General features: G+C 48.3%; 1 long non-coding RNA gene across 1 annotated transcript; it reads right to left on the bottom strand.

Moving 5' to 3' along the window:
• Positions 1-854: 854 nt before the first annotated feature.
• LOC116737927 lies at positions 855-8320 on the bottom strand. Its single transcript, XR_004343267.1, has 5 exons — positions 7975-8320; positions 4131-4277; positions 3542-3652; positions 3071-3277; positions 855-2912 (listed from the first exon to the last, which is right to left on the bottom strand). It is a non-coding gene; the product is annotated as an uncharacterized LOC116737927 (long non-coding RNA).
• Positions 8321-13976: the final 5656 nt, after the last annotated feature.

Below are 13976 nucleotides of genomic sequence, written 5' to 3'. Positions count from 1 at the left end.
AAGAGGCATAAGCAACAGCAGCTCCTTCTCAGAAGGGCCTCAGGTTATTGTCACCTGCAACAAGACAGCAGGGGGAAGGACGACCCACCCTACCCCGTGGCCTTCCTTCACAGGCCCATGGTACCACAGAGTAAGGATGAGACAGCAGAGCCGTGCCTGCTGGCAAACCCACACTCCACGGGGAACGTGGAAAACAACACCCTGTTCTCCTAATGAACGTGTCAACTCAACAAGACAGGCATAGTTTCTCATGTCACATCCACCAATGTCCATTGTCTTCTCGCCCCCAGTTATGCTGACCCCAGGGTAGTGCGTGAGAAGGGACAAAGGCAGGGGACACACCCCTGAACCCACAATGCCTACCACAACTTTCACTCCAAGTCCCTCGGCCCACCCAAGGTCAAGATTCCTTCTCTTCCCAGGGTGTCCTCAGAGCCTTTGGGGGCCCCAGATTTCACTAATCAACTGAAATCAAGAGCCTGGAAATGGACGTTGATAACCACAAAGGCTCATTAGCAAATGTCCTTGATATTCTAAAGGTCCCCTGCCTCATGGAAGGTTCATTGACAGCACCCACACGCCGCTCCTCTTCCCCCCATGTGCAGAGTATGGTCAGGAGAAGAGTGCAGAAAGCTTAGATAGAAACGCTTGGATACAATTCCAACCACATTCCCATCCACAAAATGAGGATTCCTAACGATTCCTAGGAGGCCATTGACCTCCATGGTAGACATACTCTTAGTTTCTCTGCATTGGAGGCCACAGGACCAGACATGACCCATTTCTTCCCTGGGAATTAATATCTGCCCAGTCGCCAGATGCTGCCATTGCCTCTGAACCCACAGTGCCTACCACACTTTCACACTAAGATACTCTACGCACCCCCTTGCAAGTTTTTTACACTCCCAGCGTTTACTCATATATCCCTTCTGGACCCTAGGTTTCACTAATCGGGAGAAATGAATGGCCCGAAATGGCGTAGAAACAAAGGCCCAGGGATGAATCCTCCACCATGGACACCTGACCCAGGAGACTCCCGGACATCCAGCTCATCAACTCATGTCCGTGAGAATCTAAAGGTCCCCTGCCTCATGGAAGGTTCATTGACAGCACCCACACGCCGCTCGTCTTCTTGCCACCGGCAAGGTATGATCACCGGAAGAGTGCAGGAAGTTTTGATGGAAACGCGTGGATACAATTCCAACCACATTCCCGTACACAACATGAGGATTCCCAGTGATTCCTAGTAGGCCATTGCTCTGCATGGTAGACGTACTCTTTCAGCTTCTTTGTAAAGGGCGTCTGACAACCTGACAGCCCCACATTGGGTAACACTACGGAGAATAGTAGGGTGGCCTCTCAAAAAATTAATAATTGAGCTCCCATATGATGTATCAATCCCGTATCTGGGCGTTTATGCAAACGACAGGTAGCCACTATGTCAAAGACACATTCTCATCCCATATCCTCCCTACGGTATTATTCTCACCATGTAAGACATGAGAGACTTGTGAGCATCCATCAACAGTATAAATGGATAAAGAAAATGTGGTACATGTATCCAATGAAATAATGCTCATCCGTGGAAACGTGCGCCTATAACAGGGAACCAGTGTGACAACGAATCCACTCCATTTCAAAGGCCTTACCTCGTGCTCCTTCGGCAGCACAAGTGCAAAGGCCTTACCTTCAGGTGTTCGATATCCATTCCCTTTCTGTCACCGACATACGTAAGAGGAATGAAAATCCACTTCAGGCTAACAGGGTGTGACATGAAATACTTCACACCGAGAATTCATAACTCATTAACATCCCCGCTGGGAAGTACACATTCGTTGAGTACAGGCCTCATCACGCAACTGATGTGGCAGGCTCCAGAGTGGACTCCTGGGAAAGAGCCACCAAGCCAGACCCCACCTTAAGTTGGGAGGGTCACCTTGTCTTTCCCTCAGGGTCCTGAGTTTGAGATGCCACCAATTAAACAGTCACCCTTTTGGAAGCGTCAACCTTGGGACTTATTTTGTTAAGTGCCAGTACTCAGAAGACTTACCCATAAAACATTCATCTACGTCTTCCCCATCCCTCCCCCCGATGAAATGACCCAACATGACTTTGATGGGCAGTGGGCGGGCACAAGTGTGTGTACAAGAAGGAGGAGGCATCACAGTTATTAAGTTGTACAACTGCTTCTGACAAGCAAACAAGCCATTCTTGTTCACTTTTGTACCTACCGCCTGGGGAAGGAACATGAGTTGGGGCACAGAGTTTTCTAAGTACCTCAGGTCTCAGGTTTTCACTGGGTAGGAAGTCGTAATGACCCCCATCTCCCCCGGCTTGAAAGTAACTGAACCAAGTATAGGGATAAATGAAAAGTCTTTGAAATGTCAACATGCTGTGTAAAGGCTACATACGTTAGTGTCTAACCACAAAGAAATGTGGATCCTTTGGACTTTGGGGAGTGCACATCAGGCTCTGCGATGCCACCTTCTGGATAAAACTGGTGCGAACAAAGCAATAGAGGAACCAGAGGTGTGTCTGACTCTAGAGGTCACGAGGGTCTTTGAATGCACCTTAGAGCCATTCGTCTTTACGCTTAACACTCTCACACCCAACCGTCAAAGTCTTCACCTGATTTTCACCAAATTAACCCCTGCCCAGAAAAGAAGGAACTTTATACAGAGAAGGAAAGACAGGAGACCTTTGGGCACTGCCAGTTACCAAGCACCCTCCAGCCCCAACTTGACGCGGAGTGACATCAGCTTCAATGTCAGACGTCCACGGCCGCCAGGAAAGAATGCAGCTCAGAGAAAGGCAGGGTCTGGGATGCTGGGCTACCTCCTGGCATCACAGCAGAGTTAAAGAGGTCCATTTCCAAAGAGATGCCCAAGACCCTCTGAGAATAGTTGCTGGCCCTGTGAAAGGAAACAAAATGTAGCTGAAATTACAGCAAAAGGCTCAAGAAATGAAGTGCAAGTGGGGTCTGCACAGGTGGCAAGAGGATCTAAACCAAGCCATGATCCTTTGCTCCCATGGACACATTCTGGAAACGGTGTCCTAATTTCTTCAGTACCTCCTGTGTGCTGAGCACTTCATAAAGACGACCACGCTTGATTTTCACCCCACGCCTGAGAGCAAGAGCAAGGTGTCATTTCCAGTTTGCAGATGTGGAAGCTGAGGCTCAGAGATGACAGGAAGAAAGGGCCGAGGGTCTTTCAGACTCACATACTGGAAACTTATTGTGAACGAAACACGATGGGTGACACGGTCTCGGCAACATCTGCAAAGCCAAAAAATAGCTAGAATGTACGGAAGGGGAAACCTGCAAAGAAGTATTGACCCACACGTTGCTTGAACTGTTAGCCTGTGCTTCTAGCACGGCTGCCACATAAATGCCCACCCACCCACCCCAGCGGGGGTGGGCCGGGAGACTGTCACCCTCTGGCACCCACTTGGTGTACAGGTCTCATCTTTCTCGCCTCTCCTAGGTACTCCTGGCTTTCAATTAATTCAGATCCATGACTTAAAAAAGTTACATTCAGACCTGAAGAAATGCACCTGAGCAGTGCTCCCACAATCTCGGAGTTCCTGAAGTTTGTGTCTGACCATCCCATCCAGTCCATCCTGCTTCTGCATGGTAGTAGAAAGCGATTACCTAAAGGATAAAAAGGCTCAAGATCAGGGTTCTTTGGACATCTGACATTCTAATAAAGCCAACGCGTGTGTAACAGTGGCACGCAACAGTAAGCAGAGGAACACGAAGAAGGTCTGGAAGAAAGATGCCACTGACTCCTTGAGGAAATTGACTCAAGACATGGAGTCTCTACCACGGAGTCAACAAGTAGTGTCTAGGGAGTGACCCCGACCTTGTGGGAAGCGCCCATGTTAGAGACTCAGGGATGGGATTTCCACACCATCTGGAAGAAAGGGACAGCTGACAGGAGACAAGTGCTATTCACCCAACACCTCTGGCCTCACACAGCCTAAGGTTGCTCTTACCCGTATGGCTGGTCTTGACTATCGGCTCAGGGTCCTCTCCTCGCATTACGGGCCCACCGGCTGACCGGAACTGGACGTTCCCATCACAGATCCTGAGGGAGGTGATGACTGTACAAATCTACAAAGAGCCTTACCTGTGGAAGGTCAGCTTGGGACCGCTGCAGGAAAATTAGGTCACTTGGAAACTCACAACACGAGTGGATGGGGCAAACTTCCTCTTTCCCTCATCCAGAGCAATTTCTGAAAGTGCTTGGTGGGGCCAGAGGACCCAATCATGCAGCCTGTGTGAAGTAGGCCAAAAGAGTGAAAGAGAATGTAAGACAGGAACTGCATGAATCAACCCACAAGGTGAGACTGCGGCTTTAGAGGCTGGCTGATTGTCCCCTCAGCACGAACCATGGCGCATCCCGCCTTCATCAACCAGCACAGGGGAATTCTTAAATATTATGTTAAGAGGTATCACCACTCAGTGGCGAGAAGGGGTGTCTCAGAACTCCCATGCCGCTCTTCACTAATGAAACCGTCCACTCGTACACAATTGCGGGTAACAAACCTTTGGAATGGGTGGTGGTGTTCTCACTTTGTCACCCATTGCTGACACTGACATACCACGCAAGACGATGGGTAACAAATCATTCAAATGGGTTTTGTGTTCTACTTAATAGACCACGAAATGCACATTACAATGGCTGGGCTGTTATACTAGACTTCGTAATCGGTAACATAGTAAGTTCCAAAACTGCTAAAAAGAAAAATGAGCTAAGTTAATCACAACAAATTCCCGAAGCATTTCACACATTGCATAATGTCCCTACCACCTGACGTTGAACGTAGGTCTCCGAGGAGGAAACGACGGGAACAAACTGGACATCTGGTTACATACACATTGGAGAATCTGCTCTCAATGTGCAAGAGTGCCCCTGGGATACTACAGGCAATGGGCAAGTAATGAAAGCACCTTCATTCCACACTTAGGTTTTGTTCAAGATCGAGGACTCGGTCTCAAAAGTCAGGATCGGTGAGGCTAGTTGAGGGTCCCAGTTCCTGAAGTCTGCTTTCCTGTCAGTACCGAAGACAGTCAAACCCAAATACCAGCAGTGGATCTTTCACAGGTCTAAATGTAATCAAAGTACATCTTACAGACCTCCAACGTGTCACCGATATGAGTCATTAAATGGTTTCTACGTGAGCTAAGATACCAAATTCAAGTCAATATCAAGAATCAATCAGCAAAAAGGCTAATAAGGCAAACCCAGCTATCACCATTATCAAAAGGAAGTCCCTGTTGTACTTAACACCAAGTATCAGATTACGCTCAGGGGTGAGGGCGCTCAGGGTTTTGAGCCAAACAACAGCTTCCCTCTCATTTAATTCTCCCCTGGTTTACACATTAGGTCTGACACGGGAAGGGAGGTGTATGAGGAGAAGCAGGCAGCCACTGACTATTTCCTAAGCCAATATGCTAGCCCTTGGGGCATTAAGGCACGGTCAGCTCTTGTGGCTAAAGACGCAGGGACAGCACCCTCTGCGATTGGGGTGCAGTAGGGTGCAGGGAGAGCGGCATGTCCAGTCTAGCCCAGGACCCCTAACAAGGAGGACTGGAGGTGTCAGGGAACAGACTCTTTGCAAATAGGATACCACAAAGTAATTTTTTCTATGCGAGAACACCGAGGAAGGAGCACCTGGGTCAGCATTTAAAGACATAACAAGAAAAAAAAGAAAAGAAAAGAAATGCCACTATGTCACGTGCACAATCAGGGTTCTACTATAATATTCAAAAGTATGCACTGCGACCAGCAAGGGCCATTCAGTTCTAGAACACAGAGAGCAATACTTCTGGGGGTGAATGTGCTTGTAAATAAATTGAAAATGCCCCGTGACGTTCAAAGCAAATGCACTAAAGACTAAGTACAGAATTGACCTGAATAAAGTTGATAAGTGTCATGTGATTATCATGAGAAATGAAACCCAGAACGAAGCCAACGGAATTCCGGGATGGCCGGTGACAGGCACTTCCCGGAATTCGCGGTCAGGAAACAGCACCGTCAGCCTGATGGTCAATACCTGCTATTTTTTACATTGAAAAGAAAATTTCAAGTGGACCCATGAAATAAAACACACAGAGCCAGTTTTTCAGAAACATTTTAATAGCAAATAAGACGAGAGGTTGGGCTCCCGGGCCACCGGGAGCCAGTCGCCGTCCTAAAGCAAGAAGCACACACATAATTAAAACAATCTTTTCCTCATTTGTAAAGTAACGACAACGCCAAAACCGGTTAACACAAAGCTTACGCAAAGGGCCTGGAACAACATTTAATGGAACAAAGTCATAGGAGACCCAATTCTTTTGTACACCCAAATCCCCAGCTGTATGAGAGGCAAGCATTCACCAGATTGTTTTGAACTGTAATTTGAGATCACCTCAAAACGTTTATTACTATTCATTCTGAAGACTTTATTTTTAAGCACTCTCCACACCAGTGTGCGGCCTGCAATCACAACCCCCACATCAAGAGTCACAGGTTCTATCACTGAGCCAGGCAGTTTCCCCAGAAAACCTTTGTTTTTAAGAGAATTTATCCATAGGCAACAAGACCAGGACTTAGCAAAATAAATTATGTCAAACACGCCATTATACTGGAAACATAAGGCACCCCATTAGACGTTGAATGCCTCCTCTGTAAATTGAAATTTACACCAAGCACTTTAAAGGAAATCTATGAGGAGCGCCAACATCAAAACGCAATTGGCTGCCTTAAGGCGAACATGGAAAATTAAATGCCAAAACAGTGTTCAGTCTTGGCTAACAAGAGCGGCTAGGAGACATTCGGCGGGTGAAACTTTCACGTGTCCAGCCGGACAAATTGTTCCACGGTGCACGCTGAAAATACTTTCACATTTGGAGAACGCGTAGGAAACACAGTCAAAATAAAAAACCAAACTCAAACGGATGCAATGTTGCAATATCACAGGGAAAACACACCCCACTGCCATTACGTTATCACGTGAAACAAGAAATAAGATCCCGAGCAGATCATTCCCATCAGGGACTTAAAGCACCAAGGCCCTGCCAAGGCGACCCAATAGGCTACCTTCTCATTCGAAGACGGCAATTAATAGAACGCCTTTTTTTATGGAAAACACGTGAAAAGCTTCCGGACCGCTACTGGTTGGATACAATGATAGGAAAAACACGAATACGTTACAGAAAAATGCAGCTTTCTGTGATGACTGAAGACAATTCCCGGTGGTCAGTGAACAAGCCCTGAGCCCACCACGCCATCTGTTTCCCCACTTTCACGTTGGAATTATCAGGCGGTTCCCCCGCCTTTCCAAGGCAGCATATGCAGAAGACCATTCCAAATTTTGAACAACTGATAGGAAACACACAGTCATGTTAAATGAAAGACAAAACTGCCCTCGAAGACAGGCGTCGGCTGTCGTAATCACACACATGCCCCCCTCTCCTTACTTTCACTTTCCTTTCGTTTCACATCAAGATAAGAGATAGCCGGTCACCAAGACACCTCACACAAATGGCCAAGACCCAGATGTAAACAATAGTCGGTGACAAGTCCCGTCCCCAAGCACTGTACCATGGAAACCAAAATCGGCTCCCAGGCAGCCAACAGCCATCGTCCTGTCTGAGACCCACTCAGGCTCAGCCAACCCCACCCTTTTTTCTGCATTTTTAAGCTGCAAACACCACAAAACCTGAAGACCACGAATCGGGAGGGGGGGGGGTACGAGACCCACACTCAGACAAATGAAATGATCTGAAAGACTCATCATGTTGTTACATAAAGCACAACAATGTCCCCAAAGGCAGCTAAGGGCCCTTCCCTTGTCATCAATCCGGAAGCCCATGAGACACATCTGTCAACGTGTCTTAGGACACACCATCCGCCCCCCCCGCCCCGATTCTCTTAAACTCACACTTCAAACAGCCAATTATGAGAGAAAGTCCATTAAACTTACACTTGTGAGATCGGAGCATTGTCAACCGCCATATATCCACAGTACCCGCCATATATCCACAGTACCCGCCGTATTTCGTCATCACTGAGGGGAACGGTCTACGGAAGCCTCATTGCACAATCCAAACCGTCATCGGCCTGCTCACGTGGTAGGGCTTCATTGCCGGGTGCTTGCCGTCCTTCAATGGCCCCGCCTTCAGACATCAGCTTGGAGGGCCTGCAGTGATTGACAGGCAGACTGTCCATTCTCTTGGGTCTACGAGTGGAAACCGCCATACTTCCAGGTCCAAATAAATCACTCAAATATTTGTTCATATTTTTGTCTTTGTACATCCGTGTCTGTCCCTCAAGGCCGACCCCCCCCCCCCCCCCCCCCTGTTAGACCTTCGCACATACCTTTTCCTTTGTTTCCAGTCATCTCGCACTTCGGAAATCTGGCTCACCTAGTTTATCCTGACCTAGCTAAATGCGTCCTCCTCCAGGAAGCCTTCCACGCTTACTCCTCCCATCTTCACAGAGTGCACATCACCCCTGGCAAAGACCCTCTCGTGCCGGCACTATCCTTCCCCCATTTGTCAGGCGGGTCGGGGGTGTGGCGAGGCTTTACTGTGTAAACATTGTCACGCAATGGTTTGTGAGGTTGCCCTAACTACCGCGATGGTTAATTTTCGGTGTCGACTGGACCGTCCGTGGATGCCCGAGTTAAACATTATTTCTGGTTGTGTCTGGGAGGCTGTTTCTGCATGAGGTTTGCATTCGAATCGGTCACTCAGGAAAGTAGTTTGCCTTGCCCACTGTGAGTGAGCATTATCCCAGGCACCGAGGGCCAGAATATACCAAAAGGCACAGGAAGGAAGAATGGTCCCCTTTCCTTCTGCCTCACTACTTGAGGCGGGACATTTCATCTCATCCCCTCCTGCTCCTATTTCTTTTCTAAGTAGGCTCCACACCCACTGTGCCGCTAGACCTCATGGCCCTGAGATCAAGACTCATGCCCTAGTGACCGAGCCAGCCAGGTGCCCCACTTTTCCTGCTCTTAGACTGGGATTCAGATCATTGACTCCCCTGGTTTGAAGGCTCTCAGGCCTTCGTTCTCAGACTGAGTTACCCCACTGTCTTTCCTGGCGTTCCAGCTTGTAGATAGGAGATCGCCGGACTTCTCGGCCTCCATACGTGTGTGAACCAAAGTCTTCATAATGTATTCCCATTGGTTCTGTCGTCTGCAGAATGCTGACCAATAGATCGGGAATATCGCGGCTAGCTGCAGCTGTCACAGATGGCTTCCTAGGCCTCAAATAGAACTCTGGAGCAACAGCAAAACCAAATACAGTAAAATGACTTCCAAACTACGGGGGATGAAAGGAAGACACCAGAAGCAGACAGCCTGATAGCTGGGCAGTGTTCAGCACACAGCCGTTGGCCCTGATGGGTGTCTTATCCACGGAGTCTGACTGCTGCTCATTTACACACTCAGTGAGAGCTTGTGGTTGAGCTGGGCTGGGGGTAACAGGTTAACAAAGATCTAGAGGGCAACAGAGTGGTTGCAGGCTTTGTCCAGCAACCAGTGAAGGGATGGTTTGGGGCAGTTAATCCACATGAGGGGAGACAGGAAGATAGCCTGGAGCTGTTGATGTAAATGCCGTCCCAGGATCTGCCAACCCCTTCAACACTCGTCTCTAAGGCTTGTCCCTCTGACTGGTTCTGTGGATGGACACATGCTGGATCCTTTCAATGCCTGGCGTGTGAGAACCTGTAACACACACGTCCTGTTTCTCAAATCGCCTACGTCTCCCTCGTCCTTGGGTCACCAATCGTTCCTGTCCCATTCACACTCAATCCCAGGCCAGTGCCCTGGGCTGCTAGCAATCACTGTGCGGGAAGCACTAGCAATCACTACTTATCTGCTGTGCATTACGGCCAGTGGTTGCGTTTGTGGGCTGCACCTTTGCTGCTGGGATTCATACACCAGCTCTTCCTCCTATCAGCTGGGTAACTTCAGATGATTTTTGTGCTTCAATTTTCTCCTCGGGTACATGAATGTGCCAGTAAGAACCAGCTCACTCGGCTGACGGAATATTCGTTGAGTTCACGCAAAGCCCTTTCCTGCTGCCTGGAGCCTTCCCATCCCAACGTAGCCCATATAAATCTGTAGTTTCTAAACACCGTTCGGAGCACATAATCCGCATCTTACAACACACTACCTAGGTCTCCGATTGTTGGTTCCACAGCTTTACTGCTTTCGTCTGCGGTCATTTCTCCATGCTAATTAATAAATCAACCAGTCCTGATTTTTTTCACTTTCCTATGTCTCATACCACGTGCTCATTTTAGCAGCACAGATCCTACATCTGTCTCATATCTCCTTTCTAAATGCATCACCAGTTTCCCATATATAATCATAAAATACAGCTCAGTACACGGCATGGCGTATATGGGGATTCAGTATGTACCGATGTAGGTCCTGAAACACAACCTTTCCCCGGGAGATCTCCAGAAATACTCCCTCTTGAGGAGTTCCTAAACCCTCTGGTCCAATGACGGGTTGTGCCCGAAGGCACAATGGGAGAGGTGCTCCCATAGAGGAGTTGGCAAAGGGCTCGGGAAGATGTGGTTGCCTATCTCAGGCCAGTCTCTCAGGAACGTGCCCCAGGCTGAAATGTGTACCCCTGAGACTTGCTGTGGCTTGTGAGAGAGGAGGTAGGTTAACGGACCAGGGACCTTTCCAAGGACATGAGGAAGTCATTTACTTTCCTTGGTAGGATCCGTGGGTGCTGAGTGCTGGGAGAAGTCACCAGATCGAAGGCTGAGACTGTGCTGTACCTGTCCCGCCGTGGTCCAGAAAGGCAAGTCGGCCTCCAAGTCCTGAGCGCCCACACATGCACACACACTCGCATGTAATTGTGACACCGTGATAGACGGAGATCTCAGGACCTCACAGACGGGCACAACTCGCTGACATACCACAAAGAACGCCTGAGACTCTCTTCCACTAAAAGAAATACAACTTGCCAACAACCTCGAGGCCCACACCTGGCCCCTTTTCATCACAGTATTCTTCCCCCCACTCAAAGGTCACCATCTCCTGACTTCCCTAATAATCTCTTCCTTTTCTGTTTAGTTTCACTGACTAAGCTTGATTCCATAACTATTCACCTTTTCATTACTTTTCACTCATGTAAAATCTGTCTTCGGCCTGAGGAATATCGGTTAGTATTTTCCGCAAGTCCTATCTTCTGGTGACAAATTCTCTCAGGTTTTCCCCTTTGGTGCTTATAAGAAGACCTTTATTTCATCTTCATTCTTGAAATATGTTGTGGCAGGGGGAGGAGTCTCCCACTGGGAAGTATATTCTTTCAGCGCATAGAAGACGATATTTCATTTTCTATTCTTTTGCTTTTTCTATTCTTTACTTGAGAAGGCAGCTCTCAGGCTCGTTTGCTTTCATCCTCTGAAAGCTCACAACTACTCTGTTTGCCTTTGGTTCTCAATAGCTTCCCTAAAATGTGCTCCCGTGTAGATTTCTTGCATTTTTCTCCACGAGGAGTCTGTTCTCAGCTCCTATCTGCTCATATACTGCTTTGCTTCGTTCTCTTTCCTATTTGCCTGGAACCCCAAGGAAATAGCATCTCTTTCTTTCATATGATCCTCCTTGTGTCTTACGTAATCTGTATTGTTCATATGTTTATCTTTCAGTGTTTCATTCTGGATATTTTCTTACGACACATCTTTTGGTCCACTGTTTACCTCTTGAGCTTGTATCACCTATGCTTAGACATATCCGCTGAAGGAGGGAGTCCCTGTCACCGACTCCTGGGCCAGTGTCTGCCAGCCTGAAAGGCCAAAGCCCAGAGGGTGGCTGAGGCTTGCTCCCGTGTGGAGCCTGGGAGAGAGGAAAGGACTCTCATCCTGGACGTGTGGGGTTAGTTCTCCAGGCTCCGGGCAAGAGGGTGACGATGTAGCCGTGAGGCAGGCAGGCGGAGGTCCGCTGAGGGGAATCTGGGTGCAGCAGGCTCTCGTGAAGGAAACAGCCTCACAGTACAAGCACGTGGATATGGCAGACCGGGTTGAAAGTCCCCACCCAGACCACTGTCACTATTTCACCTGGCACAGCTCCCTGAAAAAGTCCCCTTCCAGGACATTGTTTATCCCGCCCGCCTGGGAGGTAGGTGTGGGAAAGCCCTATCATCAGGGATTTCCTGGGAGAACAAAATCAGAGAGGATTGCTTCACAGCAAGGTCACCTGAGGTCGCTGGCATCTTGTATTGTAGGTGGGGTAAGAGATAGGAAAAACCAACGAGTAAAGAATAATGTCTTTGTGAACATATTGTTGAAACAAGTCACCCGCATCGCCCTTCTGTTTCAAAAATTTCCACACTGATCTGGGTTGTTTATTGTTGCATATGAATGTCAAAATCAACTCATCTGATCAAAAATATCCTCTTTGTGTTTCTGGTAAGATTATTTGGGGGGAGGGGGTAGCGAATGCTGCACATAATTGGATGAAACGCACTATTTGCACATCGCCTGACTCCATCACTGGTCACGGGTGCGAAGTATAATTTAACTTAGGGAAATTTAACGTCTTTAGGATGTGGAGTCATTGTATCCCAGATCTGGGATATCAGTCCATTAGTGAGACCGTGATTTTGGATCCCTTTAGCGTTAAGACACTTCCTCATGCGTTTTCTTTACAATGAAAAGATACATTCCTTGTTCTCTTAACGTTGAATTGTTACTCCGAACAGGGCGTTTAACATCATTGTACATTTTATCCGATTATATCCTGTATATATGAAAGCTGGTGATACATGTATATTAATCTGGAATGGCAAATTTCCCCGTATCCTTTCCAATTTGTTAAAAGTAAGCACTGGGGCGCCTGGGTGGCGCAGTCGGTTAAGCGTACGACTTCAGCCAGGTCACCATCTCACGGTCTGTGAGTTCGAGCCCCGCGTCAGGATCTGGGCTGATGGCTCGGAGCCTGGAGCCTGTTTCCGATTCTGTGTCTCCCTCTTTCTCTGCCCCTCCCCCGTTCATGCTCTGTCTCTGTCTGTCCCAAAAATAAATAAAAACGTTGAAAGAAAAAATTAAAAAAAAAAAGTAAGCACTAAACCTAACATGAGGCTTGAACTCAAAACTCCGAGATCAAGAGCTGCGTACTCTGGGCTGCCTGGGTGGTTCAGTCGGTTAAGCATCAGACTCTTGATTTCAGTTAGCTCGTGTTAGGATATCCCAGTTCGTGAGATCCAGCCCCCTGGACTCGGTGCTGATAGTGTGGCTCCTGATTGGGATTTTCTCTCCCACTCTCTCTGCCCCTCCCCTGCTCGCTTGCTCTCACAATAAATAAATAAACTTAAAAAAAAAAAAAAAAAAAGAGTTGCACACTATACTGCCTGAGCCAGCCAGGAGCTGGCTGTTAAATTTGTTAAATTTGTTAAAATCCTACGTATTCTTTTCCTTTTTTCTTGATGTACGAACATGTATAAAGTCACGGTTGGAAAGCATCCAACCACTCTTTTGCTTCTCTTTCGGTTTCCATATGGATCAGTGTCTTTTTGCCTCTTAATATAGCATATTAGCTTCTTAACTCCCAACTCTTCTTACATGCCTCAGTCCTGGTGCATCGTTCTTAAATATGCTCTCTGGATTATGTTAGCTAAATCAACATCTGCAGCCTGGGTGCCAATAACCTCTGGCCGACAAGACGCATCAGCAGCAAAAAGTGGCCGCAGCAGCTCACGCAAGGGGCATCCAGAGGCAATGGGTCGGCGAAGGAACTCGAAAGGGCGGGTGGCCTGCAGGCACGGTGTGCACCAGAAGCGCTCCTGAACTGGGAAGCACCTGGCCCGCCCTTCCCCACGTGCAGCCCACTCCCCGCTCACCAAAGAAGACCTGCTGTCCTGGGCTCCTCCCCTGGCTCCGCCCCTCTCCCACGGCCCTCGGCCCCACCGCCCGCGAGGACAACCTCGGCCCCGCCCCTCCATTCTGACCCCGCCTCCCCGA

This window comes from Lynx canadensis, unplaced genomic scaffold (assembly GCF_007474595.2).
Source record: "Lynx canadensis isolate LIC74 unplaced genomic scaffold, mLynCan4.pri.v2 scaffold_54_arrow_ctg1, whole genome shotgun sequence".
NCBI lineage: Eukaryota > Metazoa > Chordata > Mammalia > Carnivora > Felidae > Lynx > Lynx canadensis.
This window is presented reverse-complemented; position numbering and strand designations above follow the sequence as displayed.